Source organism: Ambystoma mexicanum, chromosome 2q (genome assembly GCF_040938575.1).
Source record: "Ambystoma mexicanum isolate Mex_15411 chromosome 2q, UKY_AmexF1_1, whole genome shotgun sequence".
NCBI classification, from domain to species: domain Eukaryota; kingdom Metazoa; phylum Chordata; class Amphibia; order Caudata; family Ambystomatidae; genus Ambystoma; species Ambystoma mexicanum.
In genome coordinates this window covers 185,935,771-185,959,168 of record NC_090924.1, presented here as the reverse complement: position 1 = coordinate 185,959,168, position 23,398 = coordinate 185,935,771, and the positions used below count along the sequence as shown (strand labels likewise).

The 23,398-nt window shown below is 44.1% G+C and overlaps 5 non-coding genes across 5 annotated transcripts; all 5 read left to right on the top strand.

Moving 5' to 3' along the window:
• Positions 1-3,931: 3,931 nt before the first annotated feature.
• LOC138570668 (U6 spliceosomal RNA) lies at positions 3,932-4,036 on the top strand. Its single transcript, XR_011303704.1, has one exon. It is a non-coding gene; the product is annotated as a U6 spliceosomal RNA (small nuclear RNA).
• Positions 4,037-9,550: 5,514 nt separating this feature from the next.
• LOC138570667 (U6 spliceosomal RNA) lies at positions 9,551-9,655 on the top strand. The gene has a single exon (XR_011303703.1). It is a non-coding gene; the product is annotated as a U6 spliceosomal RNA (small nuclear RNA).
• Positions 9,656-15,143: 5,488 nt separating this feature from the next.
• Positions 15,144-15,248, top strand: LOC138570666 (U6 spliceosomal RNA). Its single transcript, XR_011303702.1, has one exon. It is a non-coding gene; the product is annotated as a U6 spliceosomal RNA (small nuclear RNA).
• A 2,445-nt stretch (positions 15,249-17,693) lies between these two features.
• Positions 17,694-17,798, top strand: LOC138570665 (U6 spliceosomal RNA). Its single transcript, XR_011303701.1, has one exon. It is a non-coding gene; the product is annotated as a U6 spliceosomal RNA (small nuclear RNA).
• A 5,495-nt stretch (positions 17,799-23,293) lies between these two features.
• Positions 23,294-23,398, top strand: LOC138570664 (U6 spliceosomal RNA). The gene has a single exon (XR_011303700.1). It is a non-coding gene; the product is annotated as a U6 spliceosomal RNA (small nuclear RNA).

The following is a 23,398-nucleotide window of genomic DNA, read 5'->3' as shown; positions in this document are numbered from 1 at the left end:
CTTACAATGAAAACTCTGTTAAAAGCACAGAGGTACATAGGAATGGATCTGTTAAGAAATGAAACGAAAAACCTGGACAAAATGTCGAAACGGGTAGGATTTGGACTTAGCACATCTGACTGTGAGTCAGTTAATTGTATCTCTTCACCCACTGACCCCCTTTCCTTTTGTGTAATCCTTTTGCTCTCAATAGGATTTTCCAAAGTGGCTTTCATATAAAAGATCATAGACCTGCATTTTGTGGCACACAAGCCTCATATCCCGTTGCTCTTTATAAATTCACATCATCTCCCACCAATACAAGCTGTAAAAGATTTTCAGGGCTTAGCCAAGCAAACTAGACTTGGGTCGAAGGTTAAGCAATCCTTAAATCAGCAGCAGAGTTAACATTGAAATCAGCCTCAGAATCTCTTAAGGGATGGTCCAACATCTGTTGCTTGCAGCACGCAATGGGGCAGCCTGGGTGCTGACAGCTTAAGCCAGCTCCTGTTCTTGCCTTGTCCTTGATCCAGCCATGGGCCCACATGCACTCAGAGGAATAGAGTGTTTCTCGTGTCTATGGGTCTGCCGTGATGCTCTCACGCTTGCATCACCCAGCCTTCGTGATGGGGAGGGTGTGTCAATTTGCAAGCACCCTGCAGCATGAATCTGTTTATCTTTAAATATAATTGCCATTAAACCAAACCCTTTAGGACCGGATCAATACGGCAGAAAAAGAATGCTGATGTATTGCTGTTTGCCTCTTAATTTCATACCATCCAACATATAAATGGTGTTTGGTCAATGATTTGCCATATCAAATGTCCTTATGTCACAGGCAGAAAGTTCAGAGGTCCTAATCAATGGTTTGGTTGGCTCTCCCTTTGCGCTTGCCTTAAGGCGCCAGCACCAGAGGCTGCCCGATTGCGCCCTGAAAGCAACCAATGTTGAGCCATCCTTTAAGAGATTCTGAGGCTGATTTCAATGTTATTTTTGCTGCTGATTTAACGATTGCTCAACCTTCGACCCACGTCTAGTTTCCTTGGCTATGCCCTTGACATCTTTTACAGCTTGCATTGGTGGGAGATGATGTGAGTTTATCGAGAGCAACGGGATATGAGGCATGTGGGCCATAAAAAACAGCTCTGGGATTTTTTTTTAATCAGAAAGCCCCTTTAAGTAGGGAACTTTGGATGGACAGCCCTGCTGAGAGCAAAAGGATTACACAAAAGATAAGTGGGTCAGTGGGTCAAGGGATAGCACATCTGACTGTGAGTCAGTTTATTGTTAGTCCAAATCCTACCCGTTTCAACATTTTTCCAGGCTTTTTGTTTAATTTCTTAACAGATCCATTCCTATGTAGCTCAGCAACACATGTACTAATATTGGAATGATAATGGGAACATTGAATTGGCCCCTGCTCTGAAGGATGACACGTACATTTGTAAAGCATTCACTATTTTTAGCACATGACGGGACAGAAACTTTGTTAATTTGCAAGTCTTTATTTTTTAATTCATCTTTTTTGATGAAGATTGAAATTGTATGTTCATAGGGGCTGACGCCTGGGCAGCGGCAGGCAATTTGGAGAACAGAAATATTATTCATACATATTAAACAACAACACAATACATTTTGCGCCAAATTCAACACTAATGCCTCAGGAGCCTTTTACTTGTGAGTCCTAGTGACTGAATGAACAGCCCCGTCCCCTTCAATTTCTTGACTTGTACTTTTAGAAGTGGCACGGTTCCCATTCGACCAAATTCAGTATTATCACTTTCCCCATTGTTGTGCACGCCAGCGTAAACTGCTTTAAGGTGCTATTTGCAAACATCGCTCTGAACTACAGCTTTATTTGCTTCTAGGCCTTTATCTTTAATTGGGGCTGAGCAGTGTACTCTGGATTTGGCTGCTTTTAGTTGGTTGATTTCTTTTTTGATTTCTGTAACCTTCAAAGAGTCCCATTGTGAAATACCATTGTCAGAATATGCTACAGTGCATGAAAACTTAAAATAAATGGTTGTGAGAGGGAGAGGGAGAGGGGGAGGGAGGGGGCGGGGGGAGAAAGAGAGCGGGCGGGAGGGAGGAAGGAGGGAGGGAAGGAGGAAGGGAGAGAGAGAGAGAGACAGAGAGAGAGGAAACAAAGAAAATATGGTATTCGGGGGTTGGGGGGCTATGTTTTTACATGGAAAAGATTTTAGGCTTTTAATCAAGTGGAAATGGCTCTGTGGCTGGTATCTCAGCCTGTTGATGCTTTGTTGAGTTGCTTGGAACATGCAAGGAAGGAGACCTGAAGCACTCCCAACCAGGTTGCATGTCTCCAAGTTACTGAAATCCCACAGACCTCCTCCCTGTGCCACAAAGTTCTGGGCACTGAGCTCTGTAGTTCCCCACAAGTCGCAAAGCACCCCAGATTTACTTTCTCAAAGTTGCTAGTGACTGCTACCCCACCTCGACCACTATATTTTCCCCAGATACTTGCTACTGTGGAGTAAGCAGGGCTAATAAAGAGGGAGAGGGGGTTTGCCTATGCAAATCATCTGCCAGGATCCTACCTGGCAGGTCATTCCATCTTACCAGCTGACACCTGGGCAGCGGCAGGTAATTTGGAGAACAGACATATACGGACAGGCCACAAAGCAAAGGTTGGGCCGTTGATTGAGGATCCCTTTAGCCATGCCTCCCTAAGTTACCGAGGTCCAGAAAAATTCCACCCTCAGCTCTCATAGAGAGGTCCTTGGCCGATCGTGGCCGATCAGGGGAGTAAAGGGTCGGGGGTGACTGCACACTGCCTCACCTTTTCACTGCTTTCTACAGTGGTAATGCTTTTGCAGAAGGGGCCAGTACAAGTGATTTTGTTCTGCGCTGTGGGAAAGTGGTTAATGTCAGTGGATAAATGTCAAACTACTTGCGCTGTTCAACACACATACATGCAGAGAAATAATGTTATGTTTTTTGGGGAAGATCTAGAGGGTCCTGCTGATGATTTATTAAACTGTCTGCTACTCTTTCTTTTACATAGAGTCTTCCCTGCCCAGGAATGTTTAAGGCATATTGTATGTCCCTCCCTTACAATGAAAACTCTGTTGAAAGCACAGAGGTACATAGGAATGGATCTGTTAAGAAATGAAACAAAAAGCCTGGAAAATGTCGAACCAGGTAGTATTTGGACTTACAAAAGACGGACTCACAGTCAAATGTGCTATCCGTTGACCCACTGACCCCCTTACCTTTTGTGTAATACTTTTGCTCTCAGTAGGGTTGTCCAAAGTTCTCTTCTTAAAGCGGCTTTCTTATAAAAAATCCTAGACCTGCTTTTTGTGGCACACATGCCTCATATCCCGTTGCTCTTGATAAACTCACATAATCTCCCCCCAATACAAGCTGTAAAAGATTTCCAGGCCTTATCCGAGCAAACTAGACGTGGGTCGAAGGTTCAGCAATCCTTAAATCAGCAGTAAAGTTAACATTGAAATCAGCCTCAGAATCTCTTCAAGGATGGTCCAACATCTATTGCTTACAGGGCTCAATCGGACAGCTTCTGGCACTGATGCCTTAAGCCACTTCCTGTTGTTGCCTTGTCCTTGATACAGCCATGGGCCCACATACACTCAGTGGTACAGAGTTTTTCTCATGTCTATGGGTCTATTGTGATGCTCTCAGGCTTGCATCACCCAGCCATTGTGATGGGGAGGGGTGTCATTTTGCAAGCACCCTGGAGCATGAATCTGTATATCTTCAAATATAATTGGCATTAAACCAAACCCTTTAGGACCAGATCAATACAGCAGCAAAGAATGCTTATTCATTGTTGTTTCCCTCTTCATTTCATACCACCCGATATTTAAATGGTGTTTGGACTTTCTACCCTCTGACATAAGGACATTTGGTATGGCAAACCTTTGACTAGATGTCCTAATCAATGGTTTGATTGACTCTCCCTTTGCACTTGCTTCAGCAACACATGTACTAATATTGGAATGATAATGTGAACATTAAATTGTCCCCTGCTCTAAAGGATGACACGCACATTCGTAAAGCATTCACTATTTTTGGCACATGACAGGACAGAAACTTTCTTAATTTGCAAGTCTTTATTTTTTAATACATGTTTTTTTAATGAAGATTGAAATTGTATGTTCATACATATTACACGACAACACAATACATTTTGCGCCAAATTCAACACTCATGCCTCAGGAGCCTTTTACTTGTGAGTCCTATTGACTGAATGAACAGCCCCCTCTCCTTCAATTTCTTGACTTGTACTTTTAGAAGTGGCACGCTTCTTTTGTTTTTTTATCCCATTTTACCAAACTCCGTTTTATCAGTTTCCACCTTGTTGTGCACTCCAGCGTAAACTGCTTTAAGGTGCTATTTGCAAACATTGTTCTGAACTACAGCTTTACTTGCTTCTAGGCCTTAATCTTTAATTGGGGCTGAGCAGTGTACTCTGGCTTTGGCTGCTTTTAGTTGGTTGGTTTCTTTTTTGATTTCTGTAACTTTCAAAGAGTCCCATTGTGAAATACCGTTGTCAGAATGTGCTACAGTGCATGAAAACTTAAAATAAATGGTTGTGAGAGGGAGAGGGGGAGGGAGGGGGCGGGGGGAGAAAGAGAGCGGGCGGGAGGGGGAAGGTTAAGGAGGGAGGGAGAGAGAGAGAGAGAGAGAGAGAGAGAGAGAGAGAGAGAGAGAGAGAGAGAGAGAGAGAGAGAAAACAAAGAAAATATGGTATTCGGGGGGGCTATGTTTTTACATGGAAAAGATTTTAGGCTTTTAATCAAGTGGAAAGAGGCTCTGTGGCTGGTATCTCAGCCTGTTGATGCTTTGTTGAGTTGCTTGGAACATGCAACAAAGGTGACCTGAAGCACTCCCGACCAGGTTGCATGTCTCTAATTTACTGAAATCCCACAGACCTCCTCCGTGTGCCACAAAGTACCTGAGCTCTGCAGTTGTTCCCCACAAGTCGCCAAGCTTCCCAGATTTACTTTCTCAGAGTTGCTAGTTACTGCTACCCCACCTCGACCACTATATTTTCCCCAGATACTTGCTACTGTGCAGAAAGCAGGGCTAAGAGAGAGGGAGAAGGGGTGTGCCTATGCAAATCATCTGCCAGGATCATTCCTGGGAGGTCATTCCATCCCACCAAATGACACCCGAGCAGCGGCACATAATTTGGAGAACAGAAATATTCGGACAGGCCACAAAGCAAAGGCTGGGCCGTTGATTGAGGAACCCTTTAGCCATGTCTCCCTAAGTTACCGAGGTCCAGAAAAATTCCACCCTCAGCTCTCATAGAGAGGTCCTTGGCCGATCGTGGCCGATCGTGGCCGATCAGGGCCGTGAAGGGTCGGGGTGACTGCACACTGCCTCACCTTTTCACTGCTTTCTACAGCGGTAATGCTTTTGCAGAAGGGACCTGTACAAGTGATTTTATTCTGCGCTGTGGGAAAGTGACATTTAACCACTGGCATTAAGCAAACGACTTGCGCTGCTCAACGCACATACATGCAGAGAAATCATTTCATGTTTTTTGGGGAAGGTCTAGAGGGTTCTGCTGATTATTTATGAAGCTGTACGCTACTATTGCTTTTACAGAGAGTCTTCCCTGCCCAGGAATGTTTAAGGCATACTGTATATCCCTCCCTTACAATGAAAACTCTGTTAAAAGCACAGAGGTACATAGGAATGGATCTGTTAAGAAATGAAACGAAAAACTTGGACAAAATGTCGAAACGGGTAGGATTTGGACTTAGCACATCTGACTGTGAGTCAGTTAATTGTATCTCTTCACCCACTGACCCCCTTTCCTTTTGTGTAATCCTTTTGCTCTCAATAGGATTTTCCAAAGTGGCTTTCATATAAAAGATCATAGACCTGCATTTTGTGGCACACAAGCCTCATATCCCGTTTCTCTTTATAAATTCACATCATCTCCCACCAATACAAGCTGTAAAAGATTTTCAGGGCTTAGCCAAGCAAACTAGACTTGGGTCGAAGGTTAAGCAATCCTTAAATCAGCAGCAGAGTTAACATTGAAATCAGCCTCAGAATCTCTTAAAGGATGGTCCAACATCTGTTGCTTGCAGCACGCAATGGGGCAGCCTGGGTGCTGACAGCTTAAGCCAGCTCCTGTTCTTGCCTTGTCCTTGATCCAGCCATGGGCCCACATGCACTCAGGGGAATAGAGTGTTTCTCGTGTCTATGGGTCTGCCGTGATGCTCTCACGCTTGCATCACCCAGCCTTCGTGATGGGGAGGGTGTGTCAATTTGCAAGCACCCTGCAGCATGAATCTGTTTATCTTTAAATATAATTGCCATTAAACCAAACCCTTTAGGACCGGATCAATACGGCAGAAAAAGAATGCTGATGTATTGCTGTTTGCCTCTTAATTTCATACCATCCAACATATAAATGGTGTTTGGTCAATGATTTGCCATATCAAATGTCCTTATGTCACAGGCAGAAAGTTCAGAGGTCCTAATCAATGGTTTGGTTGGCTCTCCCTTTGCGCTTGCCTTAAGGCGCCAGCACCAGAGGCTGCCCGATTGCGCCCTGAAAGCAACCAATGTTGACCCATCCTTTAAGAGATTCTGAGGCTGATTTCAATGTTATTTTTGCTGCTGATTTAACGATTGCTCAACCTTCGACCCACGTCTAGTTTCCTTGGCTATGCCCTTGACATCTTTTACAGCTTGCATTGGTGGGAGATGATGTGAGTTTATCGAGAGCAACGGGATATGAGGCATGTGGGCCATAAAAAACAGCTCTGGGATTTTTTTTTAATAAGAAAGCCCCTTTAAGTAGGGAACTTTGGATGGACAGCCCTGCTGAGAGCAAAAGGATTACACAAAAGATAAGGGGGTCAGTGGGTCAAGGGATAGCACATCTGACTGTGAGTCAGTTTATTGTTAGTCCAAATCCTACCTGTTTCAACATTTTTCCAGGCTTTTTGTTTAATTTCTTAACAGATCCATTCCTATGTAGCTCAGCAACACATGTACTAATATTGGAATGATAATGGGAACATTGAATTGGCCCCTGCTCTGAAGGATGACACGTACATTTGTAAAGCATTCACTATTTTTAGCACATGACGGGACAGAAACTTTGTTAATTTGCAAGTCTTTATTTTTTAATTCATCTTTTTTGATGAAGATTGAAATTGTATGTTCATAGGGGCTGACGCCAGGGCAGCGGCAGGCAATTTGGAGAACAGAAATATTATTCATACATATTAAACAACAACACAATACATTTTGCGCCAAATTCAACACTAATGCCTCAGGAGCCTTTTACTTGTGAGTCCTAGTGACTGAATGAACAGCCCCGTCCCCTTCAATTTCTTGACTTGTACTTTTAGAAGTGGCACGGTTCCCATTCGACCAAATTCAGTATTATCACTTTCCCCATTGTTGTGCACGCCAGCGTAAACTGCTTTAAGGTGCTATTTGCAAACATCGCTCTGAACTACAGCTTTATTTGCTTCTAGGCCTTTATCTTTAATTGGGGCTGAGCAGTGTACTCTGGATTTGGCTGCTTTTAGTTGGTTGATTTCTTTTTTGATTTCTGTAACCTTCAAAGAGTCCCATTGTGAAATACCATTGTCAGAATATGCTACAGTGCATGAAAACTTAAAATAAATGGTTGTGAGAGGGAGAGGGAGAGGGAGAGGGGGAGGGAGGGGGCGGGGGGAGAAAGAGAGCGGGCGGGAGGGAGGAAGGAGGGAGGGAAGGAGGAAGGGAGAGAGAGAGAGAGACAGAGAGAGAGGAAACAAAGAAAATATGGTATTCGGGGGTTGGGGGGCTATGTTTTTACATGATTAAAAGCCTAAAATCTTTTCCAAGTGGAAATGGCTCTGCCTGTTGATGCTTTGTTGAGTTGCTTGGAACATGCAAGGAAGGAGACCTGAAGCACTCCCAACCAGGTTGCATGTCTCCAAGTTACTGAAATCCCACAGACCTCCTCCCTGTGCCACAAAGTTCTGGGCACTGAGCTCTGTAGTTCCCCACAAGTCGCAAAGCACCCCAGATTTACTTTCTCAAAGTTGCTAGTGACTGCTACCCCACCTCGACCACTATATTTTCCCCAGATACTTGCTACTGTGGAGTAAGCAGGGCTAATAAAGAGGGAGAGGGGGTTTGCCTATGCAAATCATCTGCCAGGATCCTACCTGGCAGGTCATTCCATCTTACCAGCTGACACCTGGGCAGCGGCAGGTAATTTGGAGAATAGACATATACGGACAGGCCACAAAGCAAAGGTTGGGCCGTTGATTGAGGATCCCTTTAGCCATGCCTCCCTAAGTTACCGAGGTCCAGAAAAATTCCACCCTCAGCTCTCATAGAGAGGTCCTTGGCCGATCGTGGCCGATCAGCGGAGTAAAGGGTCGGGGGTGACTGCACACTGCCTCACCTTTTCACTGCTTTCTACAGTGGTAATGCTTTTGCAGAAGGGGCCAGTACAAGTGATTTTGTTCTGCGCTGTGGGAAAGTGGTTAATGTCAGTGGATAAATGTCAAACTACTTGCGCTGTTCAACACACATACATGCAGAGAAATAATGTTATGTTTTTTGGGGAAGATCTAGAGGGTCCTGCTGATGATTTATTAAACTGTCTGCTACTCTTTCTTTTACATAGAGTCTTCCCTGCCCAGGAATGTTTAAGGAATATTGTATGACCCTCCCTTACAATGAAAACTCTGTTGAAAGCACAGAGGTACATAGGAATGGATCTGTTAAGAAATGAAACAAAAAGCCTGGAAAATGTCGAACCAGGTAGTATTTGGACTTACAAAAGACGGACTCACAGTCAAATGTGCTATCCGTTGACCCACTGACCCCCTTACCTTTTGTGTAATACTTTTGCTCTCAGTAGGGTTGTCCAAAGTTCTCTTCTTAAAGCTGCTTTCTTATAAAAAATCCTAGACCTGCTTTTTGTGGCACACATGCCTCATATCCTGTTGCTCTTGATAAACTCACATCATCTCCCCCCAATACAAGCTGTAAAAGATTTCCAGGCCTTATCCGAGCAAACTAGACGTGGGTCGAAGGTTCAGCAATCCTTAAATCAGCAGTAAAGTTAACATTGAAATCAGCCTCAGAATCTCTTCAAGGATGGTCCAACATCTATTGCTTACAGGGCTCAATCGGACAGCTTCTGGCACTGATGCCTTAAGCCACTTCCTGTTGTTGCCTTTTCCTTGATACAGCCATGGGCCCACATACACTCAGTGGTACAGAGTTTTTCTCATGTCTATGGGTCTATTGTGATGCTCTCAGGCTTGCATCACCCAGCCATTGTGATGGGGAGGGGTGTCATTTTGCAAGCACCCTGGAGCATGAATCTGTATATCTTCAAATATAATTGGCATTAAACCAAACCCTTTAGGACCAGATCAATACAGCAGCAAAGAATGCTTATTCATTGTTGTTTCCCTCTTCATTTCATACCACCCGATATTTAAATGGTGTTTGGACTTTCTACCCTCTGACATAAGGACATTTGGTATGGCAAACCTTTGACTAGATGTCCTAATCAATGGTTTGATTGACTCTCCCTTTGCACTTGCTTCAGCAACACATGTACTAATATTGGAATGATAATGTGAACATTAAATTGTCCCCTGCTCTAAAGGATGACACGCACATTCGTAAAGCATTCACTATTTTTGGCACATGACAGGACAGAAACTTTCTTAATTTGCAAGTCTTTATTTTTTAATACATGTTTTTTTAATGAAGATTGAAATTGTATGTTCATACATATTACACGACAACACAATACATTTTGCGCCAAATTCAACACTCATGCCTCAGGAGCCTTTTACTTGTGAGTCCTATTGACTGAATGAACAGCCCCCTCTCCTTCAATTTCTTGACTTGTACTTTTAGAAGTGGCACGCTTCTTTTGTTTTTTTATCCCATTTTACCAAACTCCGTATTATCAGTTTCCACCTTGTTGTGCACTCCAGCGTAAACTGCTTTAAGGTGCTATTTGCAAACATTGTTCTGAACTACAGCTTTACTTGCTTCTAGGCCTTAATCTTTAATTGGGGCTGAGCAGTGTACTCTGGCTTTGGCTGCTTTTAGTTGGTTGGTTTCTTTTTTGATTTCTGTAACTTTCAAAGAGTCCCATTGTGAAATACCGTTGTCAGAATGTGCTACAGTGCATGAAAACTTAAAATAAATGGTTGTGAGAGGGAGAGGGGGAGGGAGGGGGCGGGGGGAGAAAGAGAGCGGGCGGGAGGGGGGAAGGTTAAGGAGAGAGAGAGAGAGAGAGAGAGAGAGAGAGAGAGAGAGAGAGAGAGAAAACAAAGAAAATATGGTATTCGGGGGGGCTATGTTTTTACATGGAAAAGATTTTAGGCTTTTAATCAAGTGGAAAGAGGCTCTGTGGCTGGTATCTCAGCCTGTTGATGCTTTGTTGAGTTGCTTGGAACATGCAACAAAGGTGACCTGAAGCACTCCCGACCAGGTTGCATGTCTCTAATTTACTGAAATCCCACAGACCTCCTCCGTGTGCCACAAAGTACCTGAGCTCTGCAGTTGTTCCCCACAAGTCGCCAAGCTCCCCAGATTTACTTTCTCAGAGTTGCTAGTTACTGCTACCCCACCTCGACCACTATATTTTCCCCAGATACTTGCTACTGTGCAGAAAGCAGGGCTAAGAGAGAGGGAGAAGGGGTGTGCCTATGCAAATCATCTGCCAGGATCATTCCTGGGAGGTCATTCCATCCCACCAAATGACACCCGAGCAGCGGCACATAATTTGGAGAACAGAAATATTCGGACAGGCCACAAAGCAAAGGCTGGGCCGTTGATTGAGGAACCCTTTAGCCATGTCTCCCTAAGTTACCGAGGTCCAGAATAATTCCACCCTCAGCTCTCATAGAGAGGTCCTTGGCCGATCGTGGCCGATCAGGGCCGTGAAGGGTCGGGGTGACTGCACACTGCCTCACCTTTTCACTGCTTTCTACAGCGGTAATGCTTTTGCAGAAGGGACCTGTACAAGTGATTTTATTCTGCGCTGTGGGAAAGTGACATTTAACCACTGGCATTAACCAAACGACTTGCGCTGCTCAACGCACATACATGCAGAGAAATCATTTCATGTTTTTTGGGGAAGGTCTAGAGGGTCCTGCTGATTATTTATGAAGCTGTACGCTACTCTTGCTTTTACAGAGAGTCTTCCCTGCCCAGGAATGTTTAAGGCATACTGTATATCCCTCCCTTACAATGAAAACTCTGTTAAAAGCACAGAGGTACATAGGAATGGATCTGTTAAGAAATGAAACGAAAAACCTGGACAAAATGTCGAAACGGGTAGGATTTGGACTTAGCACATCTGACTGTGAGTCAGTTAATTGTATCTCTTCACCCACTGACCCCCTTTCCTTTTGTGTAATCCTTTTGCTCTCAATAGGATTTTCCAAAGTGGCTTTCATATAAAAGATCATAGACCTGCATTTTGTGGCACACAAGCCTCATATCCCGTTGCTCTTTATAAATTCACATCATCTCCCACCATTACAAGCTGTAAAAGATTTTCAGGGCTTAGCCAAGCAAACTAGACTTGGGTCGAAGGTTAAGCAATCCTTAAATCAGCAGCAGAGTTAACATTGAAATCAGCCTCAGAATCTCTTAAAGGATGGTCCAACATCTGTTGCTTGCAGCACGCAATGGGGCAGCCTGGGTGCTGACAGCTTAAGCCAGCTCCTGTTCTTGCCTTGTCCTTGATCCAGCCATGGGCCCACATGCACTCAGAGGAATAGAGTGTTTCTCGTGTCTATGGGTCTGCCGTGATGCTCTCACGCTTGCATCACCCAGCCTTCGTGATGGGGAGGGTGTGTCAATTTGCAAGCACCCTGCAGCATGAATCTGTTTATCTTTAAATATAATTGCCATTAAACCAAACCCTTTAGGACCGGATCAATACGGCAGAAAAAGAATGCTGATGTATTGCTGTTTGCCTCTTAATTTCATACCATCCAACATATAAATGGTGTTTGGTCAATGATTTGCCATATCAAATGTCCTTATGTCACAGGCAGAAAGTTCAGAGGTCCTAATCAATGGTTTGGTTGGCTCTCCCTTTGCGCTTGCCTTAAGGCGCCAGCACCAGAGGCTGCCCGATTGCGCCCTGAAAGCAACCAATGTTGACCCATCCTTTAAGAGATTCTGAGGCTGATTTCAATGTTATTTTTGCTGCTGATTTAACGATTGCTCAACCTTCGACCCACGTCTAGTTTCCTTGGCTATGCCCTTGACATCTTTTACAGCTTGCATTGGTGGGAGATGATGTGAGTTTATCGAGAGCAACGGGATATGAGGCATGTGGGCCATAAAAAACAGCTCTGGGATTTTTTTTTAATAAGAAAGCCCCTTTAAGTAGGGAACTTTGGATGGACAGCCCTGCTGAGAGCAAAAGGATTACACAAAAGATAAGGGGGTCAGTGGGTCAAGGGATAGCACATCTGACTGTGAGTCAGTTTATTGTTAGTCCAAATCCTACCTGTTTCAACATTTTTCCAGGCTTTTTGTTTAATTTCTTAACAGATCCATTCCTATGTAGCTCAGCAACACATGTACTAATATTGGAATGATAATGGGAACATTGAATTGGCCCCTGCTCTGAAGGATGACATGTACATTTGTAAAGCATTCACTATTTTTAGCACATGACGGGACAGAAACTTTGTTAATTTGCAAGTCTTTATTTTTTAATTCATCTTTTTTGATGAAGATTGAAATTGTATGTTCATAGGGGCTGACGCCTGGGCAGCGGCAGGCAATTTGGAGAACAGAAATATTATTCATACATATTAAACAACAACACAATACATTTTGCGCCAAATTCAACACTAATGCCTCAGGAGCCTTTTACTTGTGAGTCCTAGTGACTGAATGAACAGCCCCGTCCCCTTCAATTTCTTGACTTGTACTTTTAGAAGTGGCACGGTTCCCATTCGACCAAATTCAGTATTATCACTTTCCCCATTGTTGTGCACGCCAGCGTAAACTGCTTTAAGGTGCTATTTGCAAACATCGCTCTGAACTACAGCTTTACTTGCTTCTAGGCCTTAATCTTTAATTGGGGCTGAGCAGTGTACTCTGGATCTGGCTGCTTTTAGTTGGTTGATTTCTTTTTTGATTTCTGTAACCTTCAAAGAGTCCCATTGTGAAATACCATTGTCAGAATATGCTACAGTGCATGAAAACTTAAAATAAATGGTTGGGAGAGGGAGAGGGGGAGGGAGGGGGCGGGGGGAGAAAGAGAGCGGGCGGGAGGGAGGAAGGAGGGAGGGAGGGAAGGAGGAAGGGAGAGAGAGAGAGAGACAGAGAGAGAGGAAACAAAGAAAATATGGTATTCGGGGGTTGGGGGGCTATGTTTTTACATGGAAAAGATTTTAGGCTTTTAATCAAGTGGAAATGGCTCTGTGGCTGGTATCTCAGCCTGTTGATGCTTTGTTGAGTTGCTTGGAACATGCAAGGAAGGAGACCTGAAGCACTCCCAACCAGGTTGCATGTCTCCAAGTTACTGAAATCCCACAGACCTCCTCCCTGTGCCACAAAGTTCTGGGCACTGAGCTCTGTAGTTCCCCACAAGTCGCAAAGCACCCCAGATTTACTTTCTCAAAGTTGCTAGTGACTGCTACCCCACCTCGACCACTATATTTTCCCCAGATACTTGCTACTGTGGAGTAAGCAGGGCTAATAAAGAGGGAGAGGGGGTTTGCCTATGCAAATCATCTGCCAGGATCCTACCTGGCAGGTCATTCCATCTTACCAGCTGACACCTGGGCAGCGGCAGGTAATTTGGAGAACAGACATATACGGACAGGCCACAAAGCAAAGGTTGGGCCGTTGATTGAGGATCCCTTTAGCCATGCCTCCCTAAGTTACCGAGGTCCAGAAAAATTCCACCCTCAGCTCTCATAGAGAGGTCCTTGGCCGATCGTGGCCGATCAGGGGAGTAAAGGGTCGGGGGTGACTGCACACTGCCTCACCTTTTCACTGCTTTCTACAGTGGTAATGCTTTTGCAGAAGGGGCCAGTACAAGTGATTTTGTTCTGCGCTGTGGGAAAGTGGTTAATGTCAGTGGATAAATGTCAAACTACTTGCGCTGTTCAACACACATACATGCAGAGAAATAATGTTATGTTTTTTGGGGAAGATCTAGAGGGTCCTGCTGATGATTTATTAAACTGTCTGCTACTCTTTCTTTTACATAGAGTCTTCCCTGCCCAGGAATGTTTAAGGCATATTGTATGTCCCTCCCTTACAATGAAAACTCTGTTGAAAGCACAGAGGTACATAGGAATGGATCTGTTAAGAAATGAAACAAAAAGCCTGGAAAATGTCGAACCAGGTAGCATTTGGACTTACAAAAGACGGACTCACAGTCAAATGTGCTATCCGTTGAGCCACTGACCCCCTTACCTTTTGTGTAATACTTTTGCTCTCAGTAGGGTTGTCCAAAGTTCTCTTCTTAAAGCGGCTTTCTTATAAAAAATCCTAGACCTGCTTTTTGTGGCACACATGCCTCATATCCCGTTGCTCTTGATAAACTCACATCATCTCCCCCCAATACAAGCTGTAAAAGATTTCCAGGCCTTATCCGAGCAAACTAGACGTGGGTCGAAGGTTCAGCAATCCTTAAATCAGCAGTAAAGTTAACATTGAAATCAGCCTCAGAATCTCTTCAAGGATGGTCCAACATCTATTGCTTACAGGGCTCAATCGGACAGCTTCTGGCACTGATGCCTTAAGCCACTTCCTGTTGTTGCCTTGTCCTTGATACAGCCATGGGCCCACATACACTCAGTGGTACAGAGTTTTTCTCATGTCTATGGGTCTATTGTGATGCTCTCAGGCTTGCATCACCCAGCCATTGTGATGGGGAGGGGTGTCATTTTGCAAGCACCCTGGAGCATGAATCTGTATATCTTCAAATATAATTGGCATTAAACCAAACCCTTTAGGACCAGATCAATACAGCAGCAAAGAATGCTTATTCATTGTTGTTTCCCTCTTCATTTCATACCACCCGATATTTAAATGGTGTTTGGACTTTCTACCCTCTGACATAAGGACATTTGGTATGGCAAACCTTTGACTAGATGTCCTAATCAATGGTTTGATTGACTCTCCCTTTGCACTTGCTTCAGCAACACATGTACTAATATTGGAATGATAATGTGAACATTAAATTGTCCCCTGCTCTAAAGGATGACACGCACATTCGTAAAGCATTCACTATTTTTGGCACATGACAGGACAGAAACTTTCTTAATTTGCAAGTCTTTATTTTTTAATACATGTTTTTTTAATGAAGATTGAAATTGTATGTTCATACATATTACACGACAACACAATACATTTTGCGCCAAATTCAACACTCATGCCTCAGGAGCCTTTTACTTGTGAGTCCTATTGACTGAATGAACAGCCCCCTCTCCTTCAATTTCTTGACTTGTACTTTTAGAAGTGGCACGCTTCTTTTGTTTTTTTATCCCATTTTACCAAACTCCGTTTTATCAGTTTCCACCTTGTTGTGCACTCCAGCGTAAACTGCTTTAAGGTGCTATTTGCAAACATTGTTCTGAACTACAGCTTTACTTGCTTCTAGGCCTTAATCTTTAATTGGGGCTGAGCAGTGTACTCTGGCTTTGGCTGCTTTTAGTTGGTTGGTTTCTTTTTTGATTTCTGTAACTTTCAAAGAGTCCCATTGTGAAATACCGTTGTCAGAATGTGCTACAGTGCATGAAAACTTAAAATAAATGGTTGTGAGAGGGAGAGGGGGAGGGAGGGGGCGGGGGGAGAAAGAGAGCGGGCGGGAGGGGGAAGGTTAAGGAGGGAGGGAGAGAGAGAGAGAGAGAGAGAGAGAGAGAGAGAGAGAGAGAGAGAGAGAGAGAGAAAACAAAGAAAATATGGTATTCGGGGGGGCTATGTTTTTACATGGAAAAGATTTTAGGCTTTTAATCAAGTGGAAAGAGGCTCTGTGGCTGGTATCTCAGCCTGTTGATGCTTTGTTGAGTTGCTTGGAACATGCAACAAAGGTGACCTGAAGCACTCCCGACCAGGTTGCATGTCTCTAATTTACTGAAATCCCACAGACCTCCTCCGTGGGCCACAAAGTACCTGAGCTCTGCAGTTGTTCCCCACAAGTCGCCAAGCTCCCCAGATTTACTTTCTCAGAGTTGCTAGTTACTGCTACCCCACCTCGACCACTATATTTTCCCCAGATACTTGCTACTGTGCAGAAAGCAGGGCTAAGAGAGAGGGAGAAGGGGTGTGCCTATGCAAATCATCTGCCAGGATCATTCCTGGGAGGTCATTCCATCCCACCAAATGACACCCGAGCAGCGGCACATAATTTGGAGAACAGAAATATTCGGACAGGCCACAAAGCAAAGGCTGGGCCGTTGATTGAGGAACCCTTTAGCCATGTATCCCTAAGTTACCGAGGTCCAGAAAAATTCCACCCTCAGCTCTCATAGAGAGGTCCTTGGCCGATCGTGGCCGATCAGGGTCGGGGTGACTGCACACTGCCTCACCTTTTCACTGCTTTCTACAGCGGTAATGCTTTTGCAGAAGGGACCTGTACAAGTGATTTTATTCTGCGCTGTGGGAAAGTGACATTTAACCACTGGCATTAAGCAAACGACTTGCGCTGCTCAACGCACATACATGCAGAGAAATAATGTTATGTTTTTTGGGGAAGATCTAGAGGGTCCTGCTGATGATTTATTAAACTGTCTGCTACTCTTTCTTTTACATAGAGTCTTCCCTGCCCAGGAATGTTTAAGGCATATTGTATGTCCCTCCCTTACAATGAAAACTCTGTTGAAAGCACAGAGGTACATAGGAATGGATCTGTTAAGAAATGAAACAAAAAGCCTGGAAAATGTCGAACCAGGTAGTATTTGGACTTACAAAAGACGGACTCACAGTCAAATGTGCTATCCGTTGACCCACTGACCCCCTTACCTTTTGTGTAATACTTTTGCTCTCAGTAGGGTTGTCCAAAGTTCTCTTCTTAAAGCGGCTTTCTTATAAAAAATCCTAGACCTGCTTTTTGTGGCACACATGCCTCATATCCCGTTGCTCTTGATAAACTCACATCATCTCCCCCCAATACAAGCTGTAAAAGATTTCCAGGCCTTATCCGAGCAAACTAGACGTGGGTCGAAGGTTCAGCAATCCTTAAATCAGCAGTAAAGTTAACATTGAAATCAGCCTCAGAATCTCTTCAAGGATGGTCCAACATCTATTGCTTACAGGGCTCAATCGGACAGCTTCTGGCACTGATGCCTTAAGCCACTTCCTGTTGTTGCCTTGTCCTTGATACAGCCATGGGCCCACATACACTCAGTGGTACAGAGTTTTTCTCATGTCTATGGGTCTATTGTGATGCTCTCAGGCTTGCATCACCCAGCCATTGTGATGGGGAGGGGTGTCATTTTGCAAGCACCCTGGAGCATGAATCTGTATATCTTCAAATATAATTGGCATTAAACCAAACCCTTTAGGACCAGATCAATACAGCAGCAAAGAATGCTTATTCATTGTTGTTTCCCTCTTCATTTCATACCACCCGATATTTAAATGGTGTTTGGACTTTCTACCCTCTGACATAAGGACATTTGGTATGGCAAACCTTTGACTAGATGTCCTAATCAATGGTTTGATTGACTCTCCCTTTGCACTTGCTTCAGCAACACATGTACTAATATTGGAATGATAATGTGAACATTAAATTGTCCCCTGCTCTAAAGGATGACACGCACATTCGTAAAGCATTCACTATTTTTGGCACATGACAGGACAGAAACTTTCTTAATTTGCAAGTCTTTATTTTTTAATACATGTTTTTTTAATGAAGATTGAAATTGTATGTTCATACATATTACACGACAACACAATACATTTTGCGCCAAATTCAACACTCATGCCTCAGGAGCCTTTTACTTGTGAGTCCTATTGACTGAATGAACAGCCCCCTCTCCTTCAATTTCTTGACTTGTACTTTTAGAAGTGGCACGCTTCTTTTGTTTTTTTATCCCATTTTACCAAACTCCGTTTTATCAGTTTCCACCTTGTTGTGCACTCCAGCGTAAACTGCTTTAAGGTGCTATTTGCAAACATTGTTCTGAACTACAGCTTTACTTGCTTCTAGGCCTTAATCTTTAATTGGGGCTGAGCAGTGTACTCTGGCTTTGGCTGCTTTTAGTTGGTTGGTTTCTTTTTTGATTTCTGTAACTTTCAAAGAGTCCCATTGTGAAATACCGTTGTCAGAATGTGCTACAGTGCATGAAAACTTAAAATAAATGGTTGTGAGAGGGAGAGGGGGAGGGAGGGGGCGGGGGGAGAAAGAGAGCGGGCGGGAGGGGGAAGGTTAAGGAGGGAGGGAGAGAGAGAGAGAGAGAGAGAGAGAGAGAGAGAGAGAGAGAGAGAGAGAGAGAAAAAACAAAGAAAATATGGTATTCGGGGGGGCTATGTTTTTACATGGAAAAGATTTTAGGCTTTTAATCAAGTGGAAAGAGGCTCTGTGGCTGGTATCTCAGCCTGTTGATGCTTTGTTGAGTTGCTTGGAACATGCAACAAAGGTGACCTGAAGCACTCCCGACCAGGTTGCATGTCTCTAATTTACTGAAATCCCACAGACCTCCTCCGTGTGCCACAAAGTACCTGAGCTCTGCAGTTGTTCCCCACAAGTCGCCAAGCTCCCCAGATTTACTTTCTCAGAGTTGCTAGTTACTGCTACCCCACCTCGACCACTATATTTTCCCCAGATACTTGCTACTGTGCAGAAAGCAGGGCTAAGAGAGAGGGAGAAGGGGTGTGCCTATGCAAATCATCTGCCAGGATCATTCCTGGGAGGTCATTCCATCCCACCAAATGACACCCGAGCAGCGGCACATAATTTGGAGAACAGAAATATTCAGACAGGCCACAAAGCAAAGGCTGGGCCGTTGATTGAGGAACCCTTTAGCCATGTCTCCCTAAGTTACCGAGGTCCAGAAAAATTCCACCCTCAGCTCTCATAGAGTGGTCCTTGGCCGATCGTGGCCGATAAGGGTCGGGGTGACTGCACACTGCCTCACCTTTTCACTGCTTTCTACAGCGGTAATGCTTTTGCAGAAGGGACCTGTACAAGTGATTTTATTCTGCGCTGTGGGAAAGTGACATTTAACCACTGGCATTAAGCAAACGACTTGCGCTGCTCAACGCACATACATGCAGAGAAATCATTTCATGTTTTTTGGGGAAGGTCTAGAGGGTCCTGCTGATTATTTATGAAGCTGTACGCTACTCTTGCTTTTACAGAGAGTCTTCCCTGCCCAGGAATGTTTAAGGCATACTGTATATCCCTCCCTTACAATGAAAACTCTGTTAAAAGCACAGAGGTACATAGGAATGGATCTGTTAAGAAATGAAACGAAAAACCTGGACAAAATGTCGAAACGGGTAGGAATTGGACCTAGCACATCTGACTGTGAGTCAGTTAATTGTATCTCTTCACCCACTGACCCCCTTTCCTTTTGTGTAATCCTTTTGCTCTCAATAGGATTTTCCAAAGTGGCTTTCATATAAAAGATCATAGACCTGCATTTTGTGGCACACAAGCCTCATATCCCGTTGCTCTTTATAAATTCACATCATCTCCCACCAATACAAGCTGTAAAAGATTTTCAGGGCTTAGCCAAGCAAACTAGACTTGGGTCGAAGGTTAAGCAATCCTTAAATCAGCAGCAGAGTTAACATTGAAATCAGCCTCAGAATCTCTTAAAGGATGGTCCAACATCTGTTGCTTGCAGCACGCAATGGGGCAGCCTGGGTGCTGACAGCTTAAGCCAGCTCCTGTTCTTGCCTTGTCCTTGATCCAGCCATGGGCCCACATGCACTCAGAGGAATAGAGTGTTTCTCGTGTCTATGGGTCTGCCGTGATGCTCTCACGCTTGCATCACCCAGCCTTCGTGATGGGGAGGGTGTGTCAATTTGCAAGCACCCTGCAGCATGAATCTGTTTATCTTTAAATATAATTGCCATTAAACCAAACCCTTTAGGACCGGATCAATACGGCAGAAAAAGAATGCTGATGTATTGCTGTTTGCCTCTTAATTTCATACCATCCAACATATAAATGGTGTTTGGTCAATGATTTGCCATATCAAATGTCCTTATGTCACAGGCAGAAAGTTCAGAGGTCCTAATCAATGGTTTGGTTGGCTCTCCCTTTGCGCTTGCCTTAAGGCGCCAGCACCAGAGGCTGCCCGATTGCGCCCTGAAAGCAACCAATGTTGAGCCATCCTTTAAGAGATTCTGAGGCTGATTTCAATGTTATTTTTGCTGCTGATTTAACGATTGCTCAACCTTCGACCCACGTCTAGTTTCCTTGGCTATGCCCTTGACATCTTTTACAGCTTGCATTGGTGGGAGATGATGTGAGTTTATCGAGAGCAACGGGATATGAGGCATGTGGGCCATAAAAAACAGCTCTGGGATTTTTTTTTAATCAGAAAGCCCCTTTAAGTAGGGAACTTTGGATGGACAGCCCTGCTGAGAGCAAAAGGATTACACAAAAGATAAGTGGGTCAGTGGGTCAAGGGATAGCACATCTGACTGTGAGTCAGTTTATTGTTAGTCCAAATCCTACCCGTTTCAACATTTTTCCAGGCTTTTTGTTTAATTTCTTAACAGATCCATTCCTATGTAGCTCAGCAACACATGTACTAATATTGGAATGATAATGGGAACATTGAATTGGCCCCTGCTCTGAAGGATGACACGTACATTTGTAAAGCATTCACTATTTTTAGCACATGACGGGACAGAAACTTTGTTAATTTGCAAGTCTTTATTTTTTAATTCATCTTTTTTGATGAAGATTGAAATTGTATGTTCATAGGGGCTGACGCCTGGGCAGCGGCAGGCAATTTGGAGAACAGAAATATTATTCATACATATTAAACAACAACACAATACATTTTGCGCCAAATTCAACACTAATGCCTCAGGAGCCTTTTACTTGTGAGTCCTAGTGACTGAATGAACAGCCCCGTCCCCTTCAATTTCTTGACTTGTACTTTTAGAAGTGGCACGGTTCCCATTCGACCAAATTCAGTATTATCACTTTCCCCATTGTTGTGCACGCCAGCGTAAACTGCTTTAAGGTGCTATTTGCAAACATCACTCTGAACTACAGCTTTATTTGCTTCTAGGCCTTTATCTTTAATTGGGGCTGAGCAGTGTACTCTGGATTTGGCTGCTTTTAGTTGGTTGATTTCTTTTTTGATTTCTGTAACCTTCAAAGAGTCCCATTGTGAAATACCATTGTCAGAATATGCTACAGTGCATGAAAACTTAAAATAAATGGTTGTGAGAGGGAGAGGGAGAGGGGGAGGGAGGGGGCGGGGGGAGAAAGAGAGCGGGCGGGAGGGAGGAAGGAGGGAGGGAAGGAGGAAGGGAGAGAGAGAGAGAGACAGAGAGAGAGGAAACAAAGAAAATATGGTATTCGGGGGTTGGGGGGCTATGTTTTTACATGGAAAAGATTTTAGGCTTTTAATCAAGTGGAAATGGCTCTGTGGCTGGTATCTCAGCCTGTTGATGCTTTGTTGAGTTGCTTGGAACATGCAAGGAAGGAGACCTGAAGCACTCCCAACCAGGTTGCATGTCTCCAAGTTACTGAAATCCCACAGACCTCCTCCCTGTGCCACAAAGTTCTGGGCACTGAGCTCTGTAGTTCCCCACAAGTCGCAAAGCACCCCAGATTTACTTTCTCAAAGTTGCTAGTGACTGCTACCCCACCTCGACCACTATATTTTCCCCAGATACTTGCTACTGTGGAGTAAGCAGGGCTAATAAAGAGGGAGAGGGGGTTTGCCTATGCAAATCATCTGCCAGGATCCTACCTGGCAGGTCATTCCATCTTACCAGCTGACACCTGGGCAGCGGCAGGTAATTTGGAGAACAGACATATACGGACAGGCCACAAAGCAAAGGTTGGGCCGTTGATTGAGGATCCCTTTAGCCATGCCTCCCTAAGTTACCGAGGTCCAGAAAAATTCCACCCTCAGCTCTCATAGAGAGGTCCTTGGCCGATCGTGGCCGATCAGGGGAGTAAAGGGTCGGGGGTGACTGCACACTGCCTCACCTTTTCACTGCTTTCTACAGTGGTAATGCTTTTGCAGAAGGGGCCAGTACAAGTGATTTTGTTCTGCGCTGTGGGAAAGTGGTTAATGTCAGTGGATAAATGTCAAACTACTTGCGCTGTTCAACACACATACATGCAGAGAAATAATGTTATGTTTTTTGGGGAAGATCTAGAGGGTCCTGCTGATGATTTATTAAACTGTCTGCTACTCTTTCTTTTACATAGAGTCTTCCCTGCCCAGGAATGTTTAAGGCATATTGTATGTCCCTCCCTTACAATGAAAACTCTGTTGAAAGCACAGAGGTACATAGGAATGGATCTGTTAAGAAATGAAACAAAAAGCCTGGAAAATGTCGAACCAGGTAGTATTTGGACTTACAAAAGACGGACTCACAGTCAAATGTGCTATCCGTTGACCCACTGACCCCCTTACCTTTTGTGTAATACTTTTGCTCTCAGTAGGGTTGTCCAAAGTTCTCTTCTTAAAGCGGCTTTCTTATAAAAAATCCTAGACCTGCTTTTTGTGGCACACATGCCTCATATCCCGTTGCTCTTGATAAACTCACATCATCTCCCCCCAATACAAGCTGTAAAAGATTTCCAGGCCTTATCCGAGCAAACTAGACGTGGGTCGAAGGTTCAGCAATCCTTAAATCAGCAGTAAAGTTAACATTGAAATCAGCCTCAGAATCTCGTCAAGGATGGTCCAACATCTATTGCTTACAGGGCTCAATCGGACAGCTTCTGGCACTGATGCCTTAAGCCACTTCCTGTTGTTGCCTTGTCCTTGATACAGCCATGGGCCCACATACACTCAGTGGTACAGAGTTTTTCTCATGTCTATGGGTCTATTGTGATGCTCTCAGGCTTGCATCACCCAGCCATTGTGATGGGGAGGGGTGTCATTTTGCAAGCACCCTGGAGCATGAATCTGTATATCTTCAAATATAATTGGCATTAAACCAAACCCTTTAGGACCAGATCAATACAGCAGCAAAGAATGCTTATTCATTGTTGTTTCCCTCTTCATTTCATACCACCCGATATTTAAATGGTGTTTGGACTTTCTACCCTCTGACATAAGGACATTTGGTATGGCAAACCTTTGACTAGATGTCCTAATCAATGGTTTGATTGACTCTCCCTTTGCACTTGCTTCAGCAACACATGTACTAATATTGGAATGATAATGTGAACATTAAATTGTCCCCTGCTCTAAAGGATGACACGCACATTCGTAAAGCATTCACTATTTTT